Source organism: Triticum dicoccoides, chromosome 6B, assembly GCF_002162155.2.
Source record: "Triticum dicoccoides isolate Atlit2015 ecotype Zavitan chromosome 6B, WEW_v2.0, whole genome shotgun sequence".
In the NCBI taxonomy this organism is placed as follows: domain Eukaryota; kingdom Viridiplantae; phylum Streptophyta; class Magnoliopsida; order Poales; family Poaceae; genus Triticum; species Triticum dicoccoides.
The window spans coordinates 366,844,881-366,852,882 of NC_041391.1; positions in this window are offsets into that span (position 1 = coordinate 366,844,881).

Here is an 8,002-nt window from a genome sequence, read left to right on the forward strand (position 1 = left end):
AGATGATGAAGAACGCGGCTTGAAGTTGCTTGTAGTAGGAGGACGACTTGAGGTTGTCGAAGTTTTCTTGTAACTCGACTTGTCGCCGTTGCTTGTAGATGTTTTGGTTGAGGTAGGAGTTGTTACAGTCGTTGAAGCTTGGGTGTTGGAGAAGCCATGCCTCTTCAAAGAGTACTAGGCATACTAGAAGTCATCTTGCACTTGGCGTTCCCCTTTGGTAGCTTTATGCACGAGCTCAATGAGGTTGGAGTAGGTTTGGAAGTCGGCAATCTTCTTGATGGGATGATTCAGGCCATTCAAGAAACGGGACATAGTTTGCGCATCATCTTCCATGACATTGGCTCTTATCATGGCAATCTCCATTTCCTTGTAGTATTCTTCAACGCTCTTTGTTCCTTGCTTGAGTAGTTGGAGTTTCTTGAAGAGATCGCGGTTGTAGTAGGTTGGCACAAAGCGTGCGCGCATGACATCTTTCATTTCCTCCCATGTGGTGATTGGTGGTTCACCTCTTGCTTCTCGGTGCTCAAGGACTTGTTCCCACCATATGAGCACATAGTCTTGGAACTCAAGGGATGCCATAGCGATCTTCTTCTCTTCCTCATAGTTGTGGAAACGAAAGATCTTGTCGACCTTCAATGCCCATGAAAGGTACTCTTCGGGATCGTTACTTCCATGGAACTTGGGCATGGTGAACTTGAGCTTGCCATAGCATTTATCTTCATTGTGTTGGGGTCGAGGGTGATGATGACGCCCTTGACATGGAGGATTGTTAACCTCATATTGCTCTTGGCATGGAGGATTTCCGTAGTCATCTTTCTCTTGATGAACTTGAGGTTGTGGAGGAGCTTGTCGAGCTTGTGGAGGAGCTTGAGGAACTTGACGATGCACTCTAGCGTGGTAGTTTCGCTCTTGAATTTCTTCGCGAAGTGCTTCCTCTTGATTGCACCTATCTTGGTTGCGGTTGGAAATGTTTCAACTTGATTCTTGAAGGGCATGTTGCGTCTAAAGAGCTTGTGCTTCACGTTGTTGTTGTTGAAGATGTTGAGCTTCGGTGTCTTGTTTGTCTTGATGTTATCACACTCGCTCTTCCTCTTGGAGACGCTGATGTTGCCTTTCTTGTGCTTGTGCAAGAGGGACTTGGTTTTGTCGATGATGATGTGCTCGCTCGTCGACTTGCTCTTGTGGATTATTGCCGGGTAGAGTATTGCGAGATGCTTGATGGTCTAGACGCGCGGCTCGACGTAGAGTGTTAGATGTCAGTGTACTTGATCCGGAGAGAGTGACATCGGAGTGTCGACTCTAGCGGCTCCGTCTTGAGTAGGAAGAAGTGGAAGAATGGCGGTTCACCAACAAGGCACGAATCTCGTCCATTCTTGCATCATTCTCTTGTTTGTGAGCGTCGAACATCAGAGAGTCACAAGTCGGTGGCGAGATTGTCGATGCGGTCGCTCATTGCTTATCGTTCTTGGTGCAAAGCTCTTTGTGCACCGAAGAGATGGCTCTTGATGACATAGGATGACATGTCGTCGTCTTGCTCGATGAAGATTGGGTTGGTAGAAGAACTTGGCCTATCCATCATTCCAAGCAAATATGTGAGTGGGAGAAAGAGAAGAACTTATACCAAATGTACCTTGACCGATGTTGAAGATGGATCAATGATCACTCAAATGTGGAACAAGGAAATAGCACAATCGGTACCAATTCTTGTCAATTCTCACACCCACACAAGTAAAAGCTTATGGTGGAGCTCGGTTATGATGGTGGCACAAAATTTGATGCAATTGTTAGTGAGCCTCAATAATGTTGGAAAAGATTCACAAATTTGCAAATGCAACAAGTAGACCAATATCAAGATATGGTACACGGAAACACACATGAAAATAGAGAAGTGGGGTCGTACAACCAAGGAATGAGCCAAAATGTGGAATCCAGGAAAATGCTCTTGTTGCTCAATACTAGACAGATGCTAGCACGATTGCACAATAGGCGGATACGAAACTTGTGCACAACCTACTAAGAAAAAATGCAATGACTTCTATCCCAAGTATGCTATATGTATGGTATTCCGGTGATATGATCCAAGATGATCGGATATGACAATCTCAATGTAGTATGATGCTATGGTTATTGCTTATAAGCTCTTTGCTTATCTTTCCCTTTTGCTTATAAGCTTGTTTGGCTCTTTCTCTTTTGAGCTCTTTTCTCATGCAAACTTCACGAACCAAGATAGCAATTGTGTATGCGGTGACAATTTTGTGACACAAGAGATGATACCAAGATATGCACCACGATGATATGGTATATATGCTATGGGAAGTATGATCACTAATATGCAAAAGTAACATTGCCGGCAATACTCAAAGGCTAGTTTCGGTGGGTAAGCAACGCAAAAGTAAGGCTATGGTGGTTATCAATGCAATGGCAATGTGTAGACAAAGATGTCGTCAAGGTTACCGTCGAGGTAGTCGTTTGTAAGCAAGGATGGTTATTGGCTATGACGAGTACTTGACGAAGATGAGCGGTGGTGATGTTGATGTCGAACTGTACCTATATAGCCGAAACACAATAGGACATGGAAACCACAACTCAAATTCTCAAAGACCGAAAACAAATGGTGGTAGCGAAAAGCATTGGTGGTATAGCGGATGATGTGGTGAAAGCCCTAGGCAAAGATGCCAAAGTCAGGAAAATTTGATGGTGTCAATTGATGTTGGAACCTATCTAGGTGTATGGGGGATGTTAATAGCTTGTCAATGAGCTAAAGAATGCGAAAATCAGACTCCGGATGTGGAAGTTATGGAGAAAACTGTCAATCAGCCGAAACGGAACCCGAGAGGGGCGGTAGTACCGCTTGGGTGGGCGGTTGTACTGCTCCTGGAGCTCAGCAGTAGTACCTCTTGGAAAGGCGGTAGTACCGCTCATGTCGGGAGAATTCACAAAACTAGATCGGGGCGAAATTGGGGTAGAGATGGATGATTTTGGGGGCAAAATTGGGTGGATTTCATGGATGGAAGGTGGGGAAACTTGTGGGGAAGCTAGATCTACCTGCTACACACAAAATCAATGGATCAAATCCAACAAAACTTCATCACACTGACAAATCACAAAAAAAATTGGGGCTATTTTTGGTGGGGATTTTCGAAATCGTGGAAAAATGTTAGTGCATTTTCGTGAAGTTAACACAACAAAATTAGGCTAGAAAAAGAGGGAGGGGCTCCAAAATCGTGATCAACGTGGCTCATGATACCAAGATGATTTCGGGTAGAACCCTAGATGCCGGATCTTTCACGTTTGGAGGGAATCCTACCAAGGACACGAAGAACACGAGTGGGAAAACAAGGGGAACACGAGGAAAAGACGAGAGAAATCACTCAACCAACAAGATATAGTCACACATATGCTAGATCCTCGAAACACAAAAAGTGATACACGATTCGAAGTCAACAAGGGACGATACAAGGGTCTTCTCCGAGAGGAGGTCTTGAAGGTCTTCCCGTGATGGGATCTTGAATCCGCTTGGGGGATCTTCTCTGAAGAGGTCGTCAGCTCCGAGGAGAAGTAACCAAGTGGATGAGCAAAGCTCTATCCCAAATATGAGATATCACAATGCTAACCCTAACTAGGAGGAGGAGGGGGTCTATATATAGCGCTAAGCCACGAAGAGGTAAGTGGGAGATGATACATGGGCCGAAGGCCCGATACACTCTGTGCAGACATGCTGGTAGTACCGGTCATGGGGGCGGTAGTACCTCTGGGAGTCCATGCGCTGGTTCCTGGAGGTGTACGCTGAAGGGAGCAGCGGTTGAACAGGTTGTCGGGGCGGTTGTACCGGTCTTTTGGCAGTTAACGGTACAACCGGTGCAGTACTGGCCTTGCACCGCTCGATCACAGAAGCTGGACCGGTTGTTTGGTGGTAGTATGGTGGTTGTACCGCCAGGGAGGTACATGGGCGGTTGTACCAGTCCTTCTAGGTTGGGAAGATTATCTTCATGCTCTTGATGTTCATCTTGCACCGTAACTTCTCCTTGGTTGCTTCCTTGGTACCTAAGCACACAAAGTATCTCCGTTTGAGGTAGTAGCCATGTCTCAAGTGGGTCAAAGGGGAGTTCAACAAGGAGAGAGTTAACCTCGTTTTCGATAGCTCTCACAAGGGCTCTTGTCATTGGTTCAAGTGGTGTTGTGGGAGACGAAGGGAGGTCCATGGGGATGACCGTAGGATGCTCCGCATCATCACTCCATGTGGTACATACTACTTTCTCCGCATGCCATTTGGATTAAAGAGTGGTGGGTCCACCTTTGCAATGGCAGTCCAGATTGGTTTTGAAACTCGGCTGAGAAACATTGAGGCTTCTATGGATGACATTGTGGTCAAAACCAAGGACAGAACAACTCTTATTCAGGAAATGGAGGAGACGTTTGCAAATCTGCGCAAGATCAACTTGATGCTATACGCAGAGAAGTGTGTGTTTGGCGTCCCCTCAGGCAAGCTGCTTGGATACTTTGTGTCCCACAGGGGAATCGAAGCTAATCCCAACAAGATCAAGGCCATTGAGCAGATCCAAGCGCCAAGCATAGTTAAAGATGTGAGGCGCCTGACGGGGTGTGTTGCCGTGCTAAGGAGATTCATCTCCAAGTTTGCCGAGCGTGCCCTGCCGTTCTTCAAGATTTTGAAGAATGCAGGTCCTATGAAGTGCACCCCTGAAGCAGACACAACTTTGCAAGAATTGAAGGCCTACCTGTCCTCTGTGCCTACCCTGGTTGCACCCAAACCCCAGGAGCTGTTGTTGATATACTTAGCGGCAACCAACCAAGTGGTCTATGCGGCCTTAGTAGCACAGCGAGAAGTGAATGAGGAAGAGAGTAAGCAGAGACCAGCAGAGCGAGATAAGGATCAAAATAGCAGAGAGCATGGCAACAAGGGCAACCCCAAGGACGTGCCAAGGAAGAAAGAGGTGCAACACCCAGTGTACTTCATCAGCTCCTTGTTGCAGTGGCTAGATCGAGGTACTTTGGCGTGCAAATGTTGATTTTTGGTCTCATCATGGCCTCGAGGAAACTGCGCTACTACTTCCAAGCCCATGAGATCACTGCTGTTACTTGTTTCCTGTTGCAGCGGATACTCCAAAACCCAAAGGCTACCGACAAAATAGTGGAGTGGGCTTTGGAGCTATCCAACTTTGGTTTTAAGTTTGAGAGCATGTCGACTGTCCAGAGTAGGGCATTGGCAGAGTTTATTGTAGAATGGATGCCAACCCCTGATGAGGAAGTGACAGAGATAGTTATCCCCGGCAAAGAATCACCCCAAGAATGGATTACGTATTTTGATGGTGCTTTTTCCCTGCAAGGTGCGGGGGCTGGCATGCTTCTTGTCAGCCCCCTCTGGGGAGCACTTAAAGTACGTCATCCAGATGTATTTTGCCTGGGAAGAAGCAACCAACAATACAACAGAGTATGAAGGGCTCCTTGCCGGGCTCAGCATTGCAGCGGAATTGGGAATTAAGAAACTGATCATTCGAGGAGATTCATAGCTGGTGGTGAGACAAGTTAACAAGGATTATCAAAGTCCATTGATGGAGGCATACGTTGAGGAAGTGAGAAGATTCGAGGAGCACTTTGACGGATTGCAAACAGAGCACATACCCCATGCGGAAAATAGCATAGATGATCATCTATCAAAGTATGCTACGCAGAAGCTTCTTGTGGAACCAGGAACTTTTGTTCTCCGTCTTACTCAGCCCTCCGTAGCCCCAACAACAATGGGCCAGAAGAGGAGAAAGTTGGACACCGGAAAGCCTCTCCTAGTAGAGTCGTTCGCTCCTAGCAAAGACCCTGTCGAAAACAACTCCTCACAGCCAGCCGGACCACCCCCTCTAGCAGGGCCCATGGACACCGCGTACGAGGCTGGTGCTCCCGCGGCAGAGGAGGTGCCGCTAGTCCTCGTAGCCCTAGGCTCCAACTTGGGCAAGGCACATTGTCCGCTTCCTCCAAACCGGAGATCTTCCCAGCGACAAAGACGAAGCTGAAAAAGTAGCCCAGAGGGCCAGTATGTATTAGTTTGTCGATGACACTCTGTACGGAAGGAGGCCCAACGGTGTGAAATTGAAGTGTGTCTGCCGGGAAGAAGGAAAGGAGCTACTAGCTGAGATACACAAAGGAATGTGCGGCTCCCACATTGATCAAGGGCATTAGTTGGGAAAGCATTCCAGCAAGGATTCTATTAGCCCACAGCCCTCCAAGATGCGGCCGAGCTAGTCACTAAGTGTGAAGCCTGCCAGTTCCATTCAAAGAAAACCCACCTGCCTGCCCAAACACTTCAGATAATCCCTCTATCATGGCCTATCGGTGGGAACCGACACCTATGGGATAACTGGAATCCCTTCTACGGTTGCCGGGCATGGGGATCGTGAGAAGAGCAGGACTAACAGATGATACAAGGAGGATCTACCCAGGTTCGGGCCACAAAGATGCGTAAAACCCTACGATCCTGCTTTGGTGGATGTATTAGTGTTCCCGAGCTCTCGAACTAGCTCTGGGTGCTGAGGGCTTCAAAAGGGCCGAACCCCCTCTCCGTGCGCCATGGGCCTTCTTTTATAGGCGAAAGGGGCTGCCACAGTGGCATACAGGAGGGGGAAAGTGCTCCAGCATTGTGAGTTTATCACTAGCATTACATGACAAGACGCATTTAATGCGGGGCTTTGGTGTCCCTTCGATTATCGGGGACGGGGACGAGGCCCGTCCCGTCCGTCGCCACTCCTTCACGCGCCCTGGCCAGCAATGCGTGCGGCGCCATGTAGGCAGGCAGGCAGCTGAGGTGGCGCGATGGTGGAGCCTCCCCGAATGATTGCATGCTGCCACGCAGGTGCCTGCCCAGCTGGTTGAGTTGGCAGCTGCATGCGAACAGCGGCGAAGACATGGTTGGAGTGGGCCTGGCGGTGGCCCTACCGGTGCGCTTGGCGAGGGCTTCATCGGGTGGCTCGGCAAGGGTCTTGCCGGGTAGCCCGGCAAGGGTCTTGCCGTGGCGTGCTGGTTTTCCCGGCAAGGGACCTCACCGGGGGTCTCATGGGTTTCTTCGGTGAGGATGGTTGCCTTCCTATCCTCATTTGGTCCTGTCTCTTTCTCGTCTTCCCAAAGATCTGCATGCCACCACAGAGGTGCCTCCTGAGCCTCGTCCCAACGTGTTTGTTGAACGTTGGTGGGCTCAAGGGTGGCTCACTTGGGCTGGCGCGGGCGAGCTGCCCTGGCAAGGGTCTTGCCGGGGTTGCTGAGGCTGCCCCGGCAAAGGTCCTTGCCGGGGGAACCTGCTATGCCCATCCGATCTTTGTGGGCTTGGTCTTTGTCGTTGCCTCGTTTGCTTTGTGGCCTCGACTTCTCTCCGGCTTCCCCTTCCTGCCGTGTCTGTGCGTGGTCGTGGTGGAAGGCTCTGACTGCCCATGCACAAGTAAAGGGGTCAAAAGGAGAACCCCTACTTTTGTACACTGATAGGAGCCCCCGGGCCTGGGCCATACATAAGTGCCGCACGTTGTTGGGCTAGGCCCAGAACGTTGCGCGGGCAGTTAGGCCCAGAACTTGCCACTGTCCCGTCCGCTGCACTTCCCACGACCCGCGTTGAACGCCCGTGTGGGGGTCCTGCGCGTGCATGACGTGGGAGGCATGCGTGGGACAGCACCCGCATGCATGCGTCGCGTCGCAGTTAATGGGAAAGGAGGCAGCCCACGCCTTCCCCATAAAAAGGAATAACCGCGTGCGCGCTGCTCACTTTACCCTTCCCCTGCGCCCCCTTCCAATCCTAGAACCGCCGCCCCCTTCTCCTCGAGCTCCTCTGTTCTCTCCCATCGCCGTCGCACTTCCGCCATCCTATGCCTTTCCGCTTCCCACAACCGCCATGGCGCTTAAGTCCACTAAGAGCAAGGGAGTGGCGAAGGATGACGGCGTGTCGGAGCAGCTGGAGAGTGAGCTGGTGGTGCGGCGGGCGCAGTTCGCCTACTTCCTCCCTTCGACGGTT